Source organism: Elephas maximus, chromosome 1, assembly GCF_024166365.1.
Source record: "Elephas maximus indicus isolate mEleMax1 chromosome 1, mEleMax1 primary haplotype, whole genome shotgun sequence".
Taxonomy (NCBI): Eukaryota; Metazoa; Chordata; class Mammalia; order Proboscidea; family Elephantidae; genus Elephas; species Elephas maximus.
In genome coordinates this window covers 77,679,899-77,705,134 of record NC_064819.1, presented here as the reverse complement: position 1 = coordinate 77,705,134, position 25,236 = coordinate 77,679,899, and the positions used below count along the sequence as shown (strand labels likewise).

Sequence of the window (25,236 nt, the reverse complement as noted above, 5' to 3'; positions counted from 1 at the left end):
ACTGTCAGTGTGTTGACTTTTCCTTTAGGTGTATTAAATAAGAATCAAATAAGCCCAAAAGCAATGATGGATACCATCAGAGATGGATCTGCAAACTGTTGTACTTTTTCTTCCTCTTTACTTACTGGGTTCCCAGCAATTTTCCAATGGGTAGGATCCTCCCTGGTGGTGGGCGGGCCATATCTATTGAGCCTAAAATCAAAAGGAAGAAGACAGGAATTTGAACCCTAGATCTAGATTAAAAGTTTGCCAGTCTATTGACTAAGCTGTCCATGAATTGAGGGAATACAAGGTCTTTCCCAAGTTTTGGTAATTTCTAATTCACCTTAGGTCTTGGCAATGGGGAAGTCCCGGGCAGCTCAGCATTTCTCAATGAACAGATCATTGAGCCTCAGCACTGCTGATGATTAGTGAGTGCAAGTGCAGAGGCAAAGTAGATTAAAGTCTGGTTCTGTAAGTTGGGCGAAATTGACTCGGGAGAGTTTATTCCTTGAAGCAATGACTGCACAAAGGGGATCATCTTACCTCTGCGGAGTCAAGAGAAAACCACAAGGCTCAAGTCACATAAAAATTTGCAGAGGGAAATGGGTGTTGATGTGAAGGAGGAGGAGAGCTCACTGACGGTAGAGACAGGAGGATAAGGATCTCACTTGATACCTGTTAGGGAGGTGGTGATATGGTTCGGCAGTATTTAATTGCAGATCAAGAGGTTCTTGGTTCAAGCTGGGAGTTCCATTTGGTCCCTTACCTGAAGGGACTCCAGAGCAACTTCAGTTGATGAGGAGCAACTCCCTTAAGCCTCACATTGTCCAAATCCCATACTTCATTCCTCTTTCTGCACTCTCACTCAATTGCCCCTCCTCTCTGTCTCTCTCCCTCTGTCCTCACTTTCTCCCCCTTTTCTCCACCCTCTCTCTCCAATCTCCCTTCTCCTATTCTTTTCCCACTTCTTTCCACTCCTCCTTCCACCCCACTCTCCGCCATTACCCAGAATTTACCAACTGAACACTTTTCCCTCCATTTCCCTTCCTCTACGGGTTTTGACAAGGACAAGGTGGAATCACATGCTAATCTACCACCCTCCTTAACTCAACGCACGAAGATTTTCACATTATTCCAGGTCTTTCTCTAATGTTTTCCCTCTACACTATATCTTGACCTCATCCCATTAAAAAACAAGAAGAGCCCGACAGTTGAAGAAATAACATGCACTGCCATAGTCATGGTAAGGCTTCTCTGATTCATCAGATATTTTGAGCATGGGGTCACCATGAATCAGAATCTACTCAACTAGGAACTAACAATAACAGTGAGAGTCACACAAGCAGTAAGAGAGTAAACAGTTGAGGTAGAAGACAAATGAAACTGGGGAGTATTTAGTGAGCTTTGAGGATATAATAGTAGGAGCAGTGAAAGTGAGGTAATTCAATCCATGAGCAAGAATGGTTGTGAAGCTGTTACTGGTGCAGTCCTTTCTTTTGACTACCATTCCAGCTTTGTGGATTTTCTAGTTGGGGAGGGTGGCAAGAACATCTTCGTGTACGTTCAAGATCAAAAGGCAAGAACCTAGCAGAGAATGGCTCCTATCCATCAACCTCTGGGTTATGGGCCCAGCATACCTCCCCTTCCCCACTCTGCTCCCAGGTATGAGAGAGATAGTTTTCTGATTCTTATTTACTCAAAGGAAATCCTGGTGGCATAGTAGTTAAGAGCTATGCCTGCTAACCAAAAGGTTGGCAGTTCAAATCTACCAGGGGCTCCTTGGAAACTGTATGGGGCAGTTCTAATCTTTCCTATAGGGTCATTATGAGTCGGACTTGATGGCGATGGATTTGGGTTTTTTGGTTTTATTCATTGAAAAAGTACCTGAGACACAAGGTCCCTAGGTGGTGCAAACCGCACTGGACTGATATAGGTTGGTGGTTTAACCCACCTAGCGATAACACGGTAAAAAAGGCCTGGTGATCTCTTTTTGCAAGACTACAGTCAAGAAAACCCATGGAGCAGTTCTATCCTGTAACACGTGGGGTTGCCATGAGTTGGAATGACTCCAGGGCAACAAACAACAAAGACATCTTCCTCCTTCACCCATCTCTTATATGCACATTACTCACTTTCTTTTCTACCATGAGTGTCATTCTCAAATTGTTATCATCATAAAACTTCTTGCTCGCAATCTTTACAGTCTTCAGTTCTTTCTTCAAGGGTTTGCCAGTCATCCCTTTTGAGTCTAAGATGACCATTAGGGCTGGATTAAGAACTCGGATTTCTTTTGTTACTCCCACAATGCTTTGTGGTTGTTTTGTGGATGTATTTTTGTTTACGAATGATAACTCTCTAGAAGAAAAATCTCACAAAGCCTATTAAAACTTAAAAAAAATTTTTTTTTTTTTGCTCAAAACTCCATGGTATGTAGAATAAAACTTATTCATCCTCTCATAAAGAGACACCTCTGACACAAAAGTAGCAATTGTGGCAACATGTCGGGGAGTTCTCAAATACTGTTAGAGATTATGGATACCAAGCTGAGAATCCTGTGCATTCAAGTGTCTCCTTTATGTCACATACCAAATTTAACTAATGAGGTTCACCATCATTAAACTGTAATTAAGCACAAAGTTGCTAAGGAAATACCTTTGAAATGTGGCTGAATGGGTCATTAACCTCAGTCTTATAAGTTAGGAGTCCAAAGGTGTACGCATTCCTGAAGCTAACATCTTAGTCATGCTAGTTTTATGAGCTTCTCTCTCCTTTCTCAGAAGGCTCTTGGGGTGTAGATTCCTGACAATACACTTTTGGAATACTAGAATGAGACACAGGTAGCTCGAGCAGAATGGAGTGGAATCCAGTTCTTTTTTTAACCAGAGGATGATTGTTGTTGTTGTTGTTAGATGCCATCGAGTCGATTCTGACTCATAGTAGTTCTATGTACAACAGAACGAAACACCATCCAGTCCTGCATCATCTTCACAATCACTGTTATGCTTAGGCCCATTGTTGCAGCCACTGTGTCAATCCATCTCATCTACTTTAGCAAGCATGATGTCCTTCTCCAGGGACTGATCCCTCCCAACAATATGTCCAAAGTATGTGAGATGTAGTCTCACCATCCTTGCTTTTAAGGAACGTTCTGTTTGTACTTCCTCCAGGACAGATTTGTTCATTCTTTTGGTAGTCCATGCTATATTCAGTTTGGTTCTCCTACACCACAATTCAAAGGCATCAATTCTTCTTCAGCCTTCTTTATTCATTATACAGCTTTCACATGCAGAGGAAGTGTTTGAAAATCCCAGGGTCAGGTGCACCTTAGTCTTCAAGGTGACGTCTCCATTTTTCAACACTTTAAAGAAGTCTTTTGTAGCAGATTTGCCCAATGCAATGCATCTTTTGATTTCTTGACTGCTGCTTCCATGGGTGTTGATTGTAGATCCAAGTAAAATGAAATCCTTGACAACTTCAATCTTTTCTCTGTTTTATCATCATGTTGCTCATTGGACCAGTTGTGAGGATTTTTGTTTTCTTTATGTTGAGGCTTAATCCATACTGAAGGCTGTGGTCTTTGGTCTTTATCAGTAAAAGCTTCAAGCATTTAATTCACTTTCAACAAGCAAGGTTGTGTCATCTGCATAAAGCAGGTTGTTAATGAGTCTTCCTCCAGTCCTGAAGCCCCATTCTTCTTCATATAGTTCAGCTTCTCAGGTTATTTTTTCAGCATACAGATTGACTAGATATGGTGAAAAGATACAACCCTGACACACACCTTTCCTGACTTTAAACCAATGAGTATCCCCTTGTTCTGTTCAAACAACTACCTCTTGATCTATGTACAGATTCCTCACGAGCACAATTAAGTGTTCTGGAAAGCCCATTCTTCACAATGGTATCCATACTTTGTTATGATCCACACAGTTGAATGCCTTTATGTAGTCAAAAAACACAGGTAAACATCTTTCTGGTAGTCTCTGCTTTTCAGCCAGGATCCATCTGACATCAGCAATGATATCCCTGGTTCCGCATCCTGTTCTGAATGCAGCTTGAATTTCTGGCAGTTCCCTGTCGATATACTGCTGCAGCTGCTTTTGAATGATTTTCTGCAAAATTTTACTTGTGTGTGATATTAATGATACTGTTCAATAATTTCCACATTTGGTGGGATCACCTTTCTTGGAGATAGGCATAAATATAGATCTCTTACAGTTAGTTGGCCAGGTAGCTGTCTTCCAAAATTCTTTGCATAGACGAGTTAAGCACTGGCAACACTGCCTCTGTTTGTTGAAACATCTCAATTGGTATTCCATCAACTCCTGGAGCCTTGTCTTTTCCAGTGCCTTCAGTGAATCTTGGACTTCTTCAGTACCATTGGTTCCTGCTCATATGGTACCTCCTGAAATGGTTGAACGTCCACCAATTCTCTTTGGTATAGTGACTCTTTATATTCCTTCCGTCTCCTTTTGATGCTTCCTGAGTCGTTTAATATTTTCCCCAGAGAATCCTTCAATATTGCAACTCAAGACTTGAATTTTTTCTTCAGTTCTTTCAGCTTGAGAAATGCTGGACGTTTTCTTCCCTTTTGGTTTTCTATCTCCAGATCTTTGCATATGTCAATGTAATGCTTTACTTAGTCTTCTTGGGCCGCCCTTTGAAATCTTCTGTTCAACTCTTTTACTTCATCATTTCTTCCTTTTACTTTAGCTATTCGATGTTCCAGAGCAAGTTTCAGAGTCTCTTCTGACATTCATTTTTGCCTTTTCTTTTTTTCCTGTTTTTTTAATGACCTCTTGCTTTCTTCAAGAGACTCTGGTGGCTTAGTGGTTAAGTGCTAAGGCTGCAAACCTAGAGCTTCTTGGAACATCTATGGAGCAGTTCTACTCCCCCTGCTCCCCGCCATAGGGTCACTATGAGTCTGAATTGACTGGACCACAACGGGTTTGGCTTTTATTTTTTTTTTTCATTCTTCATGTACGATGTCCTTGATGTCATACCACAGCTCATCTGGTCTTCTGTCATCACTGTTCAACGTGTCAAACCTATTCTTGTGATTGTCTCCAAATTCAGGTGGGATGTACTTTGGCTCTTGTCAACTTGTTCTAATTTTCTTCAGTTTCAACTTGAACTTTCATATGAGCAATTGATGGTCTGTTCCACAGATGGTCCCTGGCCTTGTTCTGAGTGATGATATTGAGCTTTTGCATCCTTTCTTCCCATAGATGTAGTCCATTTGATTACTGTGTATTCCATCTGGCGAGGTCCATGTGTATAGTGGCTGTTTATGTTGGTGAGAAAAGGTATTTGCAGTGAAGGAGTCCTTGGTCTTGCAAAACTCTATCATACAATCTCCAGCATTGTTTCTATCGGCAAAGCTTATTTCCCAACTACCGATACTTCTTCATTTCCAACTTTCATATTCCAATCTTCAGTAATTATCATTGCATCCTGATTGCAAGTTCGATCAATTTCAGATTGCAGAAGTTGGTAAAAATCTTCAATTTCTTCATCTTAGGCCTTAGTGGTTGGTGTGTAAATTTGAGTATGAGTTGTATTAACTAGTCTTCCTTGTAGGAGTATGAATATTATCCTATCATTGACAACGTTGTACTTCAGGATAGATTTTCAAATGTTCTTTTTGATGACGAATGCAACACCATTCCTCTTCAAGTTGTGGTTCCCGGATAGTAGACCATATGACTGTCCAATTCAAAACAGCCAATACCTGTCCATTTTAGCTCACTAATGCCTAAGATATCAGTCTTTATGCATTCCATTTCACTTTTGATGACTTCCAATTTTCCTAGATTCATACTTTGTACATTACCCATTCTGAGTATTAATGGATGTTTTCTGCTGTTTCTTCTCATTTTGAGTCATGGCACATCAGCAAATGAAGGTTCCAAAAGCTTGACTCCATTCATGCCATTAAGTTCAACTGTCCTTTGAGGAGGCAGCTCTTCCCCAGTCATCTTTTGAGTGCCTTCCAACCTGAGGGGCTCATCTTCTGGCACTATATCAGACAATGTTCCTCTGCTATTCATAAGGTTTCCACTGGCTAAATCTTTTCAGAAGTAGACTGCTTGGTCCTTCTTCCTAGTCTTAGTCTGGAAGCTCAGCTGAAACCTGTCCTCCATGGGTGACCCTGCTGGTACTTGAATACCAGTAGCATAGCTTCCAGCATCACAATAATAAACAAGCCCCCACAATAAGGCAAGCGAACAGACACATGGGGGAGAGGATGATTGGAACCTCCATTTCGGCTCCTTTTAAACCCTTAGTCTGAGATCTCCGCTGAGAAGCCTTTAATTTATGATGTTCTTTCTTTCTTGTTTAGGAATGAGGCATGGAAAAGAGAGGCCAATGCAAGGCAACATTATTTCCATTAAGTCTCAAAGAGTACTCTGAATCCTGTGTTTTCACTGGGTTTTTACTGCAGTTTCTACTTGGAAGTAGCACTTTCCATGTCAGAATCATACACACTTCATAAATAACATTTTATTTAGGATGTTCTGTTGTTTTGGAAGACTAACAGATGAAGCAAAAGAAAAATTAAGGATTCTTAAAACATACAAAGAAAAAGTGATGAATTAATTGGTCACCTACATTATTGAGACCTCTACTAGCACCAAGAATGCCAAAGAGATTAAGGAACACTCTAAAGGAACTTATTATTTTGTGGAGGACATAAGACCAACCTAGGAGACCAGTAAGATTAATAAACAGGGCTAGTTTCTGTATGGAATAAAACTGTCATTTAAAGTTATTTAATAACTGACCACCTGGAATGTAAGCATTCAGATATGACTTAAACAGTTCATCTCTCCATAAACACACCCACCAGCATGGCAGAATGAATCATAAATATAGAAACAATTTGATATGTACAAAGGGGTATATAGGAGCACTTATTTTGTTGTTTACATTTTCTTAAACAATTCTATCTCCAAAGACACTATAAGGGCATAGAAGCAAGTGGAGGAGGGAAGAACTTAAAGACTTTTCAGGGTAGGGGACATGGGACATGGGAGAGCAGTCTTTAAGGATTTAAAGTAAAGAAGCTGGAAGTGACAGACTCCAATGCTGAAGATAATTCTCAATTTCTACAGTTGAGGACCCCTACCTTGGCTTTAACTAGAACAACCCAGCCAATAATGGATGAACACTGGGCATGGCTGAAACAAACAAAAAAGACTGATGAGTGGAAGCAGTATATAGACTTCTTGGCCTCTATCTTCCCAGAAATAGCCCCTGCCCACAGTACTGAAACAGGAGCTGTCCATGATGGTGTCCAAGGAGTTGTCGACCATATTGAGACAGGAGCAGCACACACTGGGCTTTGGCAGACACAGTGAGGAAGTAGTGAGTTTAGTATCTGGGAGCAGATGCTATAGTAGATGCAATAGTCATTAAAGCACCAAGTAGAGCTGGCTCAAACAGGCTGAGTAGCCAAGGAGACTTACATCTTGAACTGTAGCAGGTTGTTTCCATTAGAGCACACCTTGTTTCAATTTTCTATCAGTTCAATTTTATACTCTTCACACACTCTAGAGTCATGGTGTCCAATGTTGTAGCCACTTGCCACATGGGCTGTTGACAGTGAAATGTGACTGATTCCTATTGGGATATGCTCTAAGTGTAAAATACACACCAGAGTTTGAAGATTTTATACAAAAAAATAATGTAAAATATCTCATTGTCCATTTTTCAAATTGCTAACATGTTGAAATAATAATATTTTGGATATGTTGGGTGAAATAAAATATATTATTAGAAGTAATTATGCCTGCTTCTTTTTCCTTTTTATGTGGCTACTAGAAAGGTTTTCATTACATATGTGAATTGCGTATATTTCTTTGAAATATACTGATGCTCTAGCACTTCTCTCTGAATATTGAAATGACCAGGTAGTGAAGCGTGGCTCTAGCAGGTCTCCACTTCCTCATTTACATCTCTGTTGCAACTCCGGTTTTGGTGACACTGCCCACCCATATCTAGTTTTCAGTTTTATTTTCCTTCTTTACAAGCCACCTCAGTAGTTAAAAAGTAAGGAGACAAGAATTCCCTCTTGAATCCTGACGGAAGTACTCAGAAGCTAGAGCAGACACAGTTACTCCACAAAGCAAAATTGTATGTAATGATCAGTCCTGACCCAGGACCTCTGCTTCCGCCGCCAAAACCTGAGAATATTTTCCATGGGTTCTGCCAGGAGGAAGCACCCAGAACAGAAGGAGCTCCCGCCTATGCCACCAACACTGTAAGGATCTGTTAACAAAATTTTTTATTTTCAAATTCTGTACTAAGATGCAGGACACACTCACAACTCAAATTAGGAGTTATTTTGCAGAAGCACCTTAACATTTCATTAGCTTTGACTTTCTAGAATTAGATTGTTTTACCGAGTCTAAGCAACCAGCAGTGGGTGTGGGAGAGGGAGAGAGGGCCGATGAAAAGTTTTGCAAAGAAGGAGCAGGCTCCTCCTCCCGAAGCCCAGGTTTTAGTAGAGAGTCAAGTATTTCTTTGGTAGAAACCTAAGCCATGCTTTCTTAATCACACATCGCCATTCTGCGTCTGAACTGGGACTGGTGCCCAGAGTGAGTCAAAATCACCTCATTTTTAGCCGCTCTCATTTTTTTTTTTTTTTTTTTTTTCTCATTTCACCACGGTCCTAGACCGCAGGACAAGCCGGCTCAGCGTGACGTCGTCCACCCTTTACAAAGAAAATTGCTTTACTGAATTTCTTTAATTGTGTAGTGCTTTGCTTATTGATCCCCAATTTGTATTCGTGTCTAGGCGACCATAGCTGTGAGTCTTGACTTTCCCTTTGGTTTGATCCTGAATTTCTTGAAATTTTGTCTATGTGAACGAAGACGTGCATGATTGGAGAAGATCCCTGACAAGGGACGGTTTTGTAGGGATGCAAACACTCCTACCAACATTTTTCTTTAGGAAAGGGCTGCCTTCAAACAGGGTTTTGGTTGCAAGGAACACGAAGAATCGTCAAAACCTCGGCTCTTCTTGAAGGAAAAGGAAACATCATTAGGACTGAGGTTGAACTTACCCCCCCCCCCCCCAATTATATATAGAGACAGAGAGGGAGAGAAGGAATTTTTTACTGGTTGGGATGAATGAGAAGTTCTTGGTCAAATTTACCTTACTTTTTAAAAGACCGGTAATTAACTTTCCAAAGAGTAAAGGACCGTAGTCGGCAGGACTCGAACCTGCGCGGGGAAACCCCAATGGATTTCTAGTCCATCGCCTTAACCACTCGGCCACGACTACCTGGAGGACACCCTTCTCCTTAGCATTAAATAGCTGTAGTGAGGTTTGTGGGCGTGAGGTTTACCTTTTCATAAGATCACATTTTACACCAGAAAGTGTATTTGCTGTCAATGTTTCTTACTCTTTGACATTATTTAGACGATTGTCATGCTGTTACACCAAACGGGCAGATAACATTTGATCTTCAGAACTGAGAGGACTCCTTATCCTGCTGTGTTGAAGAAATGAAGCTAAACAGAAGATATTCCAAAAGACCAGCTTTCCGTTCTGTCTGCCTCTGATGAGGATCCATGAGATACACCCACAACTGGAACAGGCTCTAATAGTCATTGCAGAATTATATGGTATAGCCACGACCTGAAAACCCCTAAATGACGGTTAATTTTTGACTTTTAAAACATCCATAGAGTGGAAGATTCTGCAGCTGTTAAACTAAATGAGGTCTACTTCGTTGTGCGTTTTACACTTACTGCAGTCGTGGTCCAGTAGTCAAGGTGGTGGAGTGGAAGTTCACGGAGATCTCTCTAAGTAGCTTGTAATCCTGGCCGTTGCACGTGTTTCCTGTTTGGGAGTATATTCGTTTGACACTGACAAAAGGTTCCAAAATCTTTTATTCCAGTAAACAACTCCTGCTTCACAAAACAGAGAAAGATTATTACTGGGTTTGTGTGGAAAGTAAATTGACACTTATTTCCAAGATTTTAAAAATTCTGCAACATAAAACCAGACCTGCTGGGGGGTAAAAAAAAAATGGTCGCAAATTAGGCAAAGCAACTTCCCATCAGTAAAAACTGTAAGGATAGTCCTAAATGCCTTTAACCCGCAACCTAGAGACGCTACTTTCTCCCTGCGTTCTCCCTACCTTCAGTACTTTCAGTGACTTTGAATACTTCTGTGAGCTTCACAAATGATTCCGGGAAACAAATGGCAGATTCGTTGAGTTAGTTTGGTCTCCAACCAAAAGAAAGAAAGATGAGAAGAAAATTCCTTGTGGGAGAGAGAAGAGAAGAAAGAAATGGAGCAGAGGAGAAGCGTCAGTCAGCGCTAAACACAGAAGAGTCTCCTGGCTCTAAATCTGAGCATCTGCCCTCGCTTTGCTGATGCCTGTCTGCTACCATTGCTTGATAAAATTAACATTAAACTTTAAGATATTTCACAGAATTCACGTCCTTCACCCTCATCCTTCCATATCTCTCTCCACTCCTCCCCATTTTCCCGGTAAAATTTCTTAGGCCTTTATACCGCTATCATATTTAGATTGACTCTTCCTTGAGTCCATTATCATTCTCAACCTTAGATTTACTTCCTGGAAGAATCACAGAAGAAGCTCATGTTTTTCTCTGCAATGGAGGTTAAGATTTCAGGGCCCAGACTCCTGGGTTCCCGGGCAAGTCCGAACACCAACTCTACTACCTGGTACCTGTGATTATAAGTGAGTTATTTAAGATCTCTGAACCGGTTTCCTATTCTTTAAAATAAGGATTTATGGGTTTAATATGTGCAAAGTACTTAGAAAAATCCTGCCACAGAACAACCGCTATATTAAATGTTGTTTTTAGGTGCCATGGAACTGGTTCCAAGTCATGACGAACCCATGTGCAACAGAACAAAACACTGTCCGGATCTGCACCATTTTCACAATCATTATGCTTGATGCCATCGTTGCAGCCACTGTGTCAGTCCATCTTGTTGAGGGTCTTCCTCTTTTTTTCTGACCCTCTACTCTACCAAGCATGATGTCCCTCTCCAGTGACTGATTCCTCCTGATAACATGTCCAAATTATGTGAGCATTCTAGTTGTACTTCTTCCAAGACAGATCTATGTTAAATACTGAGGTTTATTATTACTTTCTCTAGAATCAAGAAAATAATGATCTTTGTTTTTATTGAAATAAAACGTACATGGAAATATGCACAAATCTTAAGTGTATGTTCCTATGACTTTTCTCAATGTTCACGAACCAGGGTGACCCAGATAGAAATAGATCACAACCAGTACCCTAGAAGCTCCTTCCCATGCACTGTCCACCAAGATAACCGTTGTCTTCATTTCTAACAACATAGGTAAACTTTATCTTTAAAAAAAAAAAAAAAACAGTACATAAGTAGGATTATACAGATTATTCCATTTTGTGTCTGTTTTCTTTCATTAAGTATTTTATATTGTAAGAAAAAAAATTTTTTTAAGAGTCACCCATAATTCATATATTAAGAGTTTGATTCATACTGCCATATGGTATTCCCTTACAAAGCCACAGCACAATTCTTTTATTTATTTCACTCTTGGGAGCACAAACTTGAATGCGAATGGGCACCCTTGTAGTGTTTTAGCTTGATCCCACATTACCTTCAGAACCAGAACATGAAAGCAGAGTCTAGAAATAATGGCTTGGAAAAAGGAAACCAACCTCTGGCAATCAAGGGACACAGGGACAGGAGTCCTCATCACGTGAGCACAAGTCTTTCAAATAATCTTCAGATCAACTCAGCAAACACTGATAGCCTTTTCCAGGATTTCAGTTGAGTTCTGGGTTGGGCAACCAAATTTTCTTTGCACCAAGGTGAAGCCAGGCTTTAACCTTAGTTCTAGGCCAGGATGGATCCAGCAAATGTGCTGGAACTTCCTGTAGCCCAGGGGTACTCTATGCATGGTAAAGTGAGCAATGGGTTTCACACAGGAACTTGCTTCCACTCCTTTGTGTCCCAAGCGTAAAAAGTGAAAAATTATAGGAACAGCAACAACAAAAACCTCGCTATGATGATTCTCAGCAAAGAATGTGTATTCTTTTGTATTTGTATTTTAAGGTGTCACTCACTTCCCTTTAAACTCCAAATAACTCTCCATCAATTGTCAATGGTTTACAAAAACAGGAAATGACATGACATGGGTATTAAGTAAAATAACTAACATTCCGTTAGTTCATCAAGTTTCACAAAATTTCTTCACAAACATAGCCTGATTTCATACTGCCATCAGCTCTGTTAAGTGCTCCCATCCTCATTTTTAAAAGAAAGAAAATGAGGGAATAAGAGAAATGCTCAAATACCTACAATTACTGACTACTGGAATTAGAGTGGCCCCTAAGTTTATTTTAATCCACATGCCATGCTCTTTCCTCATGGAAAAGAAAAAAAAAAAGCCACTGTCCCTTCACCACCATTTCCACGTGTCCAATGGTAATGAGATGAGGAGGACAGTCAGTTGTAAATTCTAACTTTCTTTCAAGCAGTCCTAGAGATTATTAAACTGATGAGCATTGTATTCCCCCAAATACCTCAGGATAGAACAACTGCCAACTCCCTATGTACCAGGTTGGCTTTTAAGAGAAAGGAACATCAGTAAGGTAATGGGATAAAATCCACACAAGGGCACAATGGTTTAGTCACTTCACCTAAATACTGGCTAGCTTGCCACAAATGCATACATACGAAGTCCTCCATTCTAAGACTAAAAAAATGATAATTATGATGGGTGGCTGGTGACTCAAATGACAGATGATGGGACTTCAAAGCAATAGATGTTGTTGTTGTTATTAGTTGCCATCATGGCAACCCTATGTAAAACAGAATGAAATGTTGCCCAGTCCTGAGCCATCTTCACTATTGTTGATATGCTTGGGTCCATTGTTGCAGCGACTATGTATTTTCAGTGTCCTCCAACCTAGGGGATTCATCTTCCAGCACTATTGTGGACAATAGTCTGTTGTGATCCACAGGGCCTTCATTGGCTAATTTTCAGAAGTAGGTAACTATAGAAAGAACATCATATATTTTCACTTCCAACGAATGTTTATGTTTATATTAGAGTACAATGAGGAGCAATAAAGATGTGATTGTATCTTAACTATTCATTTCTAGAATATTTTTAATACCTTTTTAAAACTATTTTTTATTTTGGCCTTGAGTCTTCAGGAAAAAAAAAGTTCTATTTAAGAATTCTCTCCATCTTGTCAAGATAATTTAAAAGCAAAATATCAATTTTGCCATATTAAACTTTCACAAGAGAAAAACTCCAAAATTACGTATAGTATCCATGATATTTTCACTTATTCAAATTTAATAAAATCTATGAAAAAAAGAAATAATTAGAAACAACTGAGATCCATCTGGTTGAAAGTGGGCTCAATTGTATAGTAGAATGACTGAAGAATAATCTAGTAAACTGCAATGATGTATAAAAATATCAATCTTTTAAATTTTGACCACTAAAATTTAATGACATAATTCCAATAATAATTAAATTTTCAGTAAAATTGCATAATTATTTTTATATCCTGGCAAGGTATCCCTTTATTGCAAAAGGGTGCTATATGGCTTTGGCCATAACTTTAGACAAATTCTGGTTTTAATAGTCATCATTCATCATTTGCATGAATTATGAATTCAGTGAATTTTAGTTTTAATCTTTCAGCATAATAAATGACTCTACTATAATTTGACCTTGATCACAACATCCCATTTTATATATTACTGGTGACTATTGTTTTAGTTCTGTCAAGTTTGTACATTTCAAAGTTAGTAATTACTAGTAATATTGTCTTATGCATTCACTGTTTAGATATTCTCATAAGTTTCTGAATTTCCCTGTTCTTTATAGCTTTTTGTATACTATTCATTAGTCGCGGTTTTTAGTTTACTAATTTGTTCATCACTTTTCTTATAGGTATTGTCCGAACTATATACTTAAGTTTTTATTATCAATGAATACGTTTTTCATTTATGGTTCTATTCTTTATTAAGTGGTCTTTTTCATAATTAAATTCTTAAGGATCTATTCTTTTGTTTACTGTGTTTGATTAATTTCCCTTAGAAGAGATCCTGTGGCTTAATCAGAGTGGAAGACAAAAATAGTGGAAGAAGAAAAGTTTGGAAAGTTATGAAAAAAGAATTGTAGATGAAAATCAAATTGATTAACATGTTGGTCTAATATGATGAAGACTTCATATGTTAGGCAAAATTCCCTAGCAATGAATTATGTGTCCTCAAGAGAAAAGTCATAGGTAAATTCCCCAGGCTTTTGTGCAGCGAAAATGCTAGCATGTGCCCAAGGCTTTGCCAATCAGATGTACCAAAGCAAGATTTCTTTTTTTCAGAAGAAAGAAACATGTGCAATAACACTTATGCAGAATTGCTCCTTGTTAAGAGAGAGTGAGTTTATCAGGGAGATATTTATGTTTTAGAGGCAGAGATAGTATAGGCCCTAGTAATGGCATTCCATGATGGGGATATAATTCTGCTGGCAGTTAGCTCTAGAAATGCATGATGAATTAGAAGGATTGAGTAGTGTAATGTAAAACGGTGAGTGGTCATTACTGTGCCAAGGCATTTGGAGGAAAAAATTGACAAGTTTAGAGTTATGAATTCTCAGCTAAATGTGTGGTTACAGAACCAAGGATTTCCTCTGCCTTAAGACAATTTCTAATTTCTTGTAGCCTCAGAGCTGATATAATTCAAATTCATACTATGTACAACTTGAGAGTTTCCCATTAACAGAAGAGTGGATAAATGAATTGTGATGTATTCACACAACAGCCCATATGCCCTTCGACAGGTGAATGGTTAAATAAAGTGTGATACATTCATACCCTGGAATTCTAAAAAATGAAGTAACCCAGAGGAAAGCAGGAATGAAAACAGGCAGAGTGTTATACGGCAGCCAGCGTGGATAATGAATGACAGCTAGGTGCAACAAAAGTAAAAATTGATTTTAGCAGTATATTATTAATTGAAGAGCGTAAGATCCATAAGATTGTCTATAGTCTTGTACTTTACCTGAAATTTAAAAATACAATTTTTGGAAGTATATGTAGGTGAGATAAAACTAAGGAAGATAAAACTAAGGAAAGCACTTTGGACTTACTTCTTGAGGACCTCAGTAACTTCTTTGTCTTGCCTTAAATTGTGGCAAATCCAGACATCTGCCAAAAAATACACTAACTTGCAATAGAAGACATTATTTTTATGAAAACAAAATTACTACAGGGACATCCGAGGACACAGTTTTAAAACTATGATTTCGGTGGGACATATTCAGCATAAACGGGCAATTCTATATAGTAGGTTAGGGTGTAGAAATGCCTAAAGAAACATCGTGGAAGCACTCAGAAGATGTACCTGGATCTTGTTCTATTGCTAGTGCTTCAGTTTTTCATGGGGGAATCCAGTTGTGTTCAAATATCTGAGAGAGTTCAAGCAATTCTTTGTTTAAAATACAAATATAACAGTTTAACACATTTCGTTTCTCAGTGGAAAATGAAACACAATTCTGGTCATTGTACCTAATGGGCATTTTAAAGCCTGATTTTCTCTGGGCATTTGAATCTATCTTTTCCCTCAGTCCTATTGGTTCTTCTCACTCCTACACAAAACGAGATCACCATATTTTATAAGGTAATTAATCAAAGGAAAAGTTTTTACTCAATGCAAAATCCTTATATGTGCGTGGTTAACAGAGAGAGGGGAGAGAGAGACGTTTCCCTGTTCTGAATATACCTCTTTTAGATCACACTCTGGGTTCTCGAGAACATGGAATTCCTTGCCAGCCATGCCTGAAATGGAGATGTGGGGGAAAAAGGAAATAAAACTAAGCCAGGTTCCACCGAGATTTGAACTCGGATCGCTGGATTCAGAGTCCAGAGTGCTAACCATTACACCATGGAACCCCACAGCTGGAAGGCTTCTTAGTCCTCCTTCCTGATGGGATAATCTCCGTTCCTAAAAGCATGTAATCTTTATAAAAGTTTAAGTGTGTATCTTAGTTTCACTATCTGCCTCCATGGCACACGTCCCTTTTCTCTTGCGCACAGTGCTCTCACTCAGTGAAAATCCAAAGGCAAATCTGTTTCTAGAGATAGATAAAACAGGCCTGTGCCTCCCGCAGCCTCCTAGCGCCCCTCTGCCTTCTGCAGCTCGCCAGGCCCCTGGCCTGCGCTTGGCCGCGCTCAGCCAGGCTGCCCAGGCGAGGGGCAGCAGCTCCAGCAGGGCCTCAGCCGAGCTGCGAGAACGAGTCGTGTTGCTGGAGGAGCGGCAGGGCCCGCTGGTTGCCGAGCCTTCGTTCCTTGTTCTCACCCCCGAACTCTAGAGACAGTTTTGGAAGTTCAATTCCGTGACCACATAAATTGTGGATGATTTTATTTAACACGGCGTACCCACCAGTCCTGGCTCTTTCTGGCCTTCCCCGGGAGAGGAGTGGGGGGAAGCGCGCTGCCTAGAGATGCCTTCTGCTTCCGGGAAAGGCTCCACCTTGCGGAGACCTAAGGGCAAAAACACTGTAAAAAGTCCAAATGTTTTCAAAGCAGGGTTTTGTAACTTGGCTCTCACTGAGAAAGCTTTGACTTGGGCTCTTTTACCGGCAGCAACTATGAGGCTCCCAAACACCGCAGCAGTAAAGATTTACTCGTGTCAAGGACGGGACAGGACTTTTTGTTCGTGGCCGCCCCAGCCTTGGCAGGAGGCAGGGACGGACCCAGACGGTCAAGCTCAATGGCTAGTGAGAGAAGAAAATAGCCTTTACTAAGAGTAAGTAATCGCAGGTGTTAGGATTTGAACCTTCCCCACAAGATCCCAAGAGAGGTATTGGAATTCTACTAAGACGCTTTTTGTGGCATAAAGACGTCTGATTCCATAAAATGAAATCCTTCCCGCTTGAATGAGGGGCCACCGTCACTACCCTGTTAAATCTAGCCCGTTTGCAAGGCCGTGTGCTTTGTGATAGGTGGCCGCTAGGCTGGCAGAGGGAACATCTCCATGTATCTCAGTCCAACTCTCAAACCCCTACGTCCTCCTGGTCCACTGGCTCAGGAGGAGGAAGACAATAGAATGAAAACTTCCTGCCCTGTGGGATAAATCAAAGTGATTTACAGAAGCCTCAGGAATAAGAAACAGGAAGATAGTGAGCCCTTTCAACATAACCGTAGCTTGCTGCAGGCTTTTGAAAAACCTCAGGTCCAGGTAACAAGCTTATTATGAGCATTTCTGAGGGCTAGATTTTGTACCAGGTTCTGGGCTTTCTGAAAAAAAAAGGTGTAAAAATATATGCCTCAACGGCCAAAACTGGAACAATTGGAGCAACAAGAAACAAAACAGTACTGAATTTTAACCCAAAGAATAAAATAAATATACATGATTCCATGCTGATATGAATTATTGAATAAATAAATAAATGGAGGAGGGGAGATAGTTGGGAAATAAATAAAATGTCTATAAGTGAACATGAAGACTCCAAACCAATTTCTACAGCTTGGTACCAGCAGCTTCCCTGTTGTAGAACCCACCTCAGTCTCCCAGGGAATGGGAATTCCAAAACACCTAATTGTGCTCATGCAGAACCTGTACATAGATCAAGAGGCAGTCATTTGAACAGAACAAGGGAATAGTGCATGGTTTAAAGTCAGAAAAGGTGTGTGTCAGTGTTGTATCCTTTCACCATAATCATTCAATCTGTATGCTGAGCAAATAATATGAGAAGCTGGACTATATGAAGAAGAATGGGTCATCAGGACTGGAGGAAGACTCATTAACAACCTGCGTTATGCAGATAACACGGCCTTGCTTGCTGAAAGTGAAGAAGGCTTGAAGCACTTACTGATGAAGATCAAAGACCACAACCTTCAGTATGGATTCTTAAGAAAGCAAAGATAATGTTTTGGCCTTCACCAACATGTTTAACCAGAGGTTCCTTTGGACAATGACCACTTGAGCCAAATGTTTTACTACTGAGTAACATCAAAGTGCTCATGTCTAGAGACTACATTTTTTTTTTGTTTCAGCAATAAAATCACTATTTCTGTATGCTTTCATTTTTAAGACTGTAGTGATGATGTTTGCTTCACACTAAAAAAAAAAAAAGAAAGAAAGAAAAGAATAAAGAAACCCACAATCCCACAAACTGGAAACTGCATTAGCAACATTTTGGTATAGCCATTCCCCCCAGTTACACATACTGAAAAAATTTTACATAACCAAGGCCATACTGTACATAAATGTTTTTATCTTGCTCTTTTCACTTAACATTATATCATATGCTTTTCCCTTGAGTTATTATAACCTCTTCCAAAATATCATTTTTAATGGCTTTGTAATATTCTGCCAGGTTGATGTAGCCTAAGTTGTAATCATCCCATCTCCCACTGGTGGAAATATTTGTTATTTTAATTATTTAAATAGTATAACTACAACTTTCATATATGTCTTTGCACATGAATGATTTTCCTTAGTTTGGATTATTTCCCCAAGAGAGTTTTCTCCAAAATAAGTTTACCACAGTTGAAGGGAGTAAGTGTTTGTATGAGTTTCCCGGGTGGAATGTAGAAATGCCAAGGTGGCAACAGCAAGGATTTTGTTCTGAGCATACAGTGAAGGGAGCTGTATTAGTTTCCTGTGGCTGCTGTTACAAATTACTACAAACTTGTTGGCTTAAAACACCAAAAAATTATTCCCTCAGAGTTCTGAATGCCAGAAGTCCAAAATCAAGAAACAGGAAAGGTTGGTTCCTTCTGGAGGCTCTGAGGGAGAATCTGTTCCATGCCTCTCTCCTAGTTTCTGGGGGTTGCAGGCAATCTTTGACATTGCCTGGCTTGTAACTGGATCACTCCATTCTCTGTGTCCATCATCACAGGATGTTCCCTGAGTGTCTATATCTCTGTGTGCCTACAAATCTCCCCACTCTATTCCAGTAGGACTTCATCTTGACTTGATTATATATGCAAACACCGTATTTCCAAAGAAGACCACATTCACAGGTACTGGGGATTAGGACTTTGACATATGTTTCAACCCACTACAAAGCAATCATCTTTTTTTTTTTTTTTTGGAAGTTTTTACTACAAGAGTGAGTTTGACGACCTTACATGTGGAAGGAACTCTCCTGTTTGTATCTGAAAGCCTGTCTGAATCTACTTGATGGTGCTTTGGAGAAGCACTTCATTTCTCATAATTTGAAGCTATAGTCCCTGAACTTACCCATAAAAAAGAACCTGGTCCTCACTGGACCAATAGGCTTTAAGCCCAGAGACAATCCTACTAATAGAGCTAAATTTAGTCTGTCATTCATATGCTCTTGTGCATTGGGAGGGACAGAGAATGTCTTCAAGCTGGAAAAACTTGCAAAACATGTTCTCTAAGTTTCTTCTCCCTATTCCCCAGGCTCCTGGGTCTGTGTGCTTCCCTCACTGGGGAAGGCTGAGAGGAGTGAGCGTTTCCTGAGGGGATGGAGACCTTCCTAGCATCTTCTCCAGTTAGGACAGGTGCTAGACAGTCCCCTCCCGCCCTCACCCTGCATTCCCGCCCAAGTCGGGTTTCAGCCAGTTCTTTGAGCTAGGGAAAGGACGAAGTAGTTTAAAGTCATCGAAGATACTTTTCTTTTAGTATTCAGTGCTGAAAGCAAACGCGGATGACGTCAAGGTTTCTGATTTCCACAAATTTCTTTCAGCCCTTTTCCCGTCCTGCTGGCATTTTCAATCCGAGGCTAGAAGAGTCATCTTCGGCTCCAAACTCCCTTTTTTGACGGTTTCTGAGAAATACCTGTGAACGGGAGTGTCATCTGGGACTAGTGATGGAGAAGTTCTGGGGCAAAGGAAATTCTGATCTCTTGTTGTGGTATCCTTTGAATTCCAGCTTCTTCGGTTGAATCTTGCTCTGTTATGAATAATTTCTTTCATTAGGCAACAAGAAGTCTTGGATGAAGTTAGAAAATTCTCTGTCACCAGATCTAATAATTACACCCAAAATATCTTTCAATATTATAGTACCTCCACTAACTGAGAATGGCATAGCGTTCACTATATCTTCAAAGATGTTAACAAGGAAACTCCAGTATCTGGTAGTCGTGGCCGAGTGGTTAAGGCGATGGACTTGAAATCCATTGGGGTTCCCCCGCGTAGGTTCGAATCCTGCCGGCTACGGTGTAGTTTTGTTCTGTAGGTTTCTGACCATTTGCACAACAAAGCGAACCCAAGAAAACCCAAACTCTGTTCTACTTGTCATCCTTTTTGCACATCCTCCCTTACCATCTTCCTCATTCCCTGTGTCAAATAACTTCAAGTCCCATTTAGAAGTTTGTGTCTGAAACATTGACAACTGTCTCAAGAGTAAGAGTGAATCTTACACCTGAGGTAGACGCAGTGTATGAGCATCACTTAACCTTAAGCGTGATTCAGGGAGGCAATGCTCTTCCTCAATTACAAGCCATAGGCAACCTGGATTTGGTCTGAGTATCAAAGTCAAACTCCATCTTCTTTTGGTAGGGTGGAGGTGCTTTCATTGCTACTATCTGTTCTAGGGATCTCAGAATTTATAAAACAGCATTTACTCTAGCAGCTACCGTTTTTAAAACTCTTGCAATTTGCCAGGTACTGAGCTGGCATTACATGCATCATCTCATTTTATCACCAAAATAACACTATCAGGTAGGTATTATTAGTCCCATTTTAAAGATGAAGAAACTGAGGACTGACTTGTCTAACACTTTACAGTAAAGTGGTATCTAGACTAAGGACTTTCTTAAATACGGTTGTGAAGTCACTTTTTTGCAATTACTACAAGGAACACTTTTTTGAAACCGGCGATTACTGGCTCAGTTCTAGTGTAGTGTATACATAAAAATGGTTTCAATATTAGCCCCTATTTGTCAAGCACTGATTACATACATATTCTTCCAAGTGTTATTAAGTTGTACTATCTTTACAATATTCTTTTGAAGTAAATACTATAACTACCATCATTTTGCAAACCTGTAAACTGAGGTCCATGGGAGTTAAATACTTTGACCAAGGTGAGCAAGCTAGTAAGTGGCAGGCTTGAGCTTGAACCCTGCCTGGATTTGTGTCTATAGCCAGGAAGCCAAACAATTGGGGAAGAGGAGGAAGGTCAGTGGCCCTTTTGTTGCTATGTCTAAATGTGGAAATTAACACCACTGCCTGACTCTCTTATTCAGAGTCTGGTCTCTATGGATAAATCTAAGTTACTGGTTGGGGTGTCATGGTGTTGCCCATTGTATTAAGTGTTTTGCTAGCCCGGGTTTAGAAAATGTCATTCAACAGGTGATGAAGCTTTGTTTCTGAGTAATAATAGCAGTGATTGTTATTGTAGCTTGCCAGAAATGACTAGTTTATAAACAGAACCATATCCACTACATCTTATCAGCCTGAAAACTCCAGAGCCCGAGAGTGGAAAAGGTTTGTTAAAACCATAGGAGGTAAGTGCTAAAGCCAACCCCTGGCTGCCAAGCCTAGGGTATTTCTGATTTGAAACTAAAAGCAAAATCCCTGTGGAAGCCTCCGTATAAAAATCACCAGGGAAGCCTGTTGATCCTACTATGCTGGGTTTATTCAACTTGCTGAGCAAGGAGAGCCCCATTCTGTAAGCTCCTCAGTAGTGTTTCAAAAGGGAGAGTTAGGGAGGGGGACATATAAATGAGTTTGGGGCCAGGGTTAACCATAAGATCATTTTAGAGCAGAATGGTTTTAGAGAAGAAATTAGTAAAGGAGGTCTGTAAAGAGAGTGATCAGGATTTAAACTAAGCAAATTACTGGAACAATTAGTCTTCTCATCTTTGGAATATGAGTCCATGTGGAGTTACTCTTACTGTGGTATTACTTTGGAATATATAAAGTGATGTAAGAAGTTGAGCTTAGGTAGTTTGTCTTGCACATGACGGTTAGGTACAGATTAACTGTTGTGAATGTCATGGTACCTTTCCTTTTGTGTTGCCTGCTTTTTGTGCTCTGCTTAAGAAATTCTTGCCCACACCAAGGTCATAAAGATAGTCTTCTAAGTTATCTTCCAGAAGTATTATTGCTTTACCTTGCATGTTTCGATGTACAATTCATTCTATTGAGTTTTGTATATGTCATGAGGTGGGGATGATGCTACATTTATTTCCATATGGATAGCCAACTAAGTCAACAAAATTTATTGAAAAGAACAACATTTCCCTTCAGGATTATCTTTGTTTTAAATCAAGTAATTGTGAAATAGTGGGTCTGTTTAGGTTGCTTTCTTCTGTTCTGAGCCAATAACACACTGTCTTGACTGCTATGTCTTTGTAACAGTCTCCCCACCTCCAAAGGAAAAAAAAAAAAAAGGCTCAGTCTTCAATTCATTACGGTCCGACATACATTCACAAACACATTGCTGGGAGCTTCAGATCTTGCTGAAAGCACTGATGTTACCATGCCTCACATGCTTCTAGAACTTACTGATTTCCTCTTTCAATAAGCCTGTGATCTCTTTGTCATCTTCCTCCACACATCTGATCTGTAGTTTGTGGGCCCTGTAGTCCACAGGCACCAGTTTGGAGTTGCCCAGGTTAGCAGGTGCAGCTAGATATAACACACACAAGCCCCAAACTGGGCCATGTTGGTGTCATCATCCACAAGGGATTGATGTCTAGGATGATGGAGGACTTGGACACCTGCATAAGCTTTTTAAAATATAATATTTTATTGTATTTTTGGTGAAGGTTTACAAAAGAGTTTAGGTTCCCATTCAACAATTTCTACAGAAATGGTTCAGTGACGTTGGTTACTTTCTTCAGAGAGCATGAGCATTCTAATTATTTCCATTCTGGTTGTTGTATGTCCGTTAATCTAGTTTCCCTGCTCTCTTACATTCTAATCTTTGTTTTAAAGAAATAGTTGACTGTTTGGTTCCATGTAAGTGATTTTTTTTTTTTAAAGCACAGTACTTACAGGTGATATTCACTATTTTACAGGCCAATCTGTTATTTAGCTATAAAGTTACCAAAGGGTTAGGTAACTTTAGGGTTAAGTCCTCTAGTCTCAACCAGTTCAGTAAGTCTGCTTTTTTTTTTTTTTTTAAATGAATTTGAGGTTCTGTTCCACATTTTTCTCCCATCCTATCAGGGTTCATCTATTGTGGCCCTGATTAGAAGGGTTGGTAGTGGTAGCCCGGCACCATCTAGTTGTGGGCTCAGGTTAGATGAGGCGGTGGTTGGTGCAGACTATTTGTCCTGCAGGCTAATTTCTTCTTTGAGTCTTTGATTTCCTTCTTTCCCTTTTGCTCCTTACATGTAGAGACCAATAGTTGTATCTTAGATGGCCACTTGCAAGCTTTTAAGACCCCAGACACTGCTCACCAAACTAGGAAGTAGAACGTAACTTTATGAACTGTTATGCCAATTGACTGAGTCGTTCCACGGGATTATGGTCCCGCACGGGCTTTTTGATCTTCTTGGCACACTGTCCCAGCTGCCCTTTCTGCATGCAAAAGGGAGGCAGATGCCAGACAACCATATTCTTATTTACTCTCAATGAGTATTCTAAAGCCTGTGTCATTTAAACCTAGATTCTCCTCTGAGCATTAACGCAGGACATTTTAGAATTGTACTGAAACATTTCTCTGATCAAAACAGCCGGAACTAGAGGTGAGGGAAAGGGAACCGAGAGAGCTGCTGTGGAAAAGTCCTGACAGAGGAAGAGCAGCCCCCCACCCCCCCACCCCCATAGTGGAGCGCGCGCCAGAGGACCGCAGAAGCTGCAGCCAACCGGTAGAATCTCAAGTCTTTCACGCTTGGCCCTGCTTGAGTGATTTTTCCAGCTTTCAAGTTAAAGGAAGACGGTATCTAACATTTGATCAGAAAAGTGACAATACAATTGTCAGGAATCCTAAAATACATGACGAAGTGCAAAACGAGTAGAACTATTTCTCCGTCGGAATAACCGTGGTATCCGGAGTGACAGGCAGTGATAAAATAACAACTCAATTAGGCATCAATGGGTGGCGCAAACGGCTAAACGTGAGCTGTAACCTGAAAGGATGGCGGTTCGAACCTAACCAGAGGTGCTTCCGAAGACTTGCCTGATGGCCTGCTTCCAAAAGATGACAGCCTCGAAAACCCTCTGCAGCTGGCCTTTCCCGGAGTTGGGGTTACTGTTTTTCTTCTTCTTCTTCTTCTTTTTTGTTTCTCTTTCTAGATTTGTAAGTCGCAAATCCGGCTTTGAATTCGGACAACCAGAGCAATTGAGCCACTGATTCCACGGAGCCTCTCAGCTAATTGACCGAAGACTGTGATTTCTAAATAGGGCGCAGTTCCACGGGGGAAGAAAACACCGTATAAAGACTTGTCTTGAAAGGGTAGATTTCAAGTGGGTTTGGAGAAGAGGGAAACGCGCGGCTTACAGGAGAACTGTACAGAGGACCTCTGACGAGAACAGGGTTAATTAAAAAAAAAAGCAAAACCCCGCTGCTGTTTAGTGGATTCCGACTCACAGTGAGCCTACAGGACAGAATTGAATTGCCCCACAGAGTTTCGAAGGGGGGCATGGTGGACTTGAAATGCCTACCTTTTATGGGGTTAGCAGCCATAGAACTTAAACACCACAGCACCAAAGCCTCCGAGGAAAGGGTTAAGGTTCTACCAAGACCACTATAATTTTAATGAAAGTAATTAATAATAACTTACTTCCTCATGGTAGAGGTGTTTTGACCTGGGCGAAGAACCAGACACTGTGGTTTGATTCAATTTTCTATCTCGACAATTTAGTATTCCTGGAGTCCCAGTAATTTCCAGTTAGCAAAAGAAACTCGTAGTCGGCAGGATTCGAACCTGCGCGGGGAGACCCCAATGGATTTCTAGTCCATCGCCTTGACCACTCGGCCACGACTACTCACGCTCCACGGTTTTTTCCAAGCCGTAAACCGAAGAGTCATAAATCAGGGTAAAAATGATCTGTGCTCAAGAAAGTCGGTTTTGGAGTCGAACACAAACCAAACCTTCATTTTACCTGAGTGTTTGGTTTAAAACAACAAGAAAAAGCAAATCTTTCGCGTTGCTTCGGCAATCAGGAGCACTGGAATGAGAGTCTTTACCGCGTGACCATCAGCATTTCGAGCAAACTTCAATTCAGTAAACACTGAGAGTGCGCCTGCCGGCTCCGGGGACCAGGCTGTGCTTTAGTCCTGGGAGCTAGGGTCTTTGTAACTGGAACAAAACTTTGCTTACTCCGAGGT

General features: G+C 40.4%; 4 non-coding genes across 4 annotated transcripts; 1 reads left to right on the top strand and 3 right to left on the bottom strand.

Annotated features, from left to right (window-relative positions):
- Nucleotides 1–9,185: 9,185 nt before the first annotated feature.
- TRNAS-AGA (transfer RNA serine (anticodon AGA)) lies at nt 9,186–9,267 on the bottom strand. Its single transcript has one exon. It is a non-coding gene; the product is annotated as a tRNA-Ser (tRNA).
- A 6,590-nt stretch (nt 9,268–15,857) lies between these two features.
- Nucleotides 15,858–15,929, bottom strand: TRNAQ-CUG (transfer RNA glutamine (anticodon CUG)). Its single transcript has one exon. It is a non-coding gene; the product is annotated as a tRNA-Gln (tRNA).
- Nucleotides 15,930–20,086: 4,157 nt separating this feature from the next.
- Nucleotides 20,087–20,168, top strand: TRNAS-UGA (transfer RNA serine (anticodon UGA)). Its single transcript has one exon. It is a non-coding gene; the product is annotated as a tRNA-Ser (tRNA).
- Nucleotides 20,169–24,811: 4,643 nt separating this feature from the next.
- Nucleotides 24,812–24,893, bottom strand: TRNAS-AGA (transfer RNA serine (anticodon AGA)). Its single transcript has one exon. It is a non-coding gene; the product is annotated as a tRNA-Ser (tRNA).
- Between the last annotated feature and the right edge of the window lie 343 nt (nt 24,894–25,236).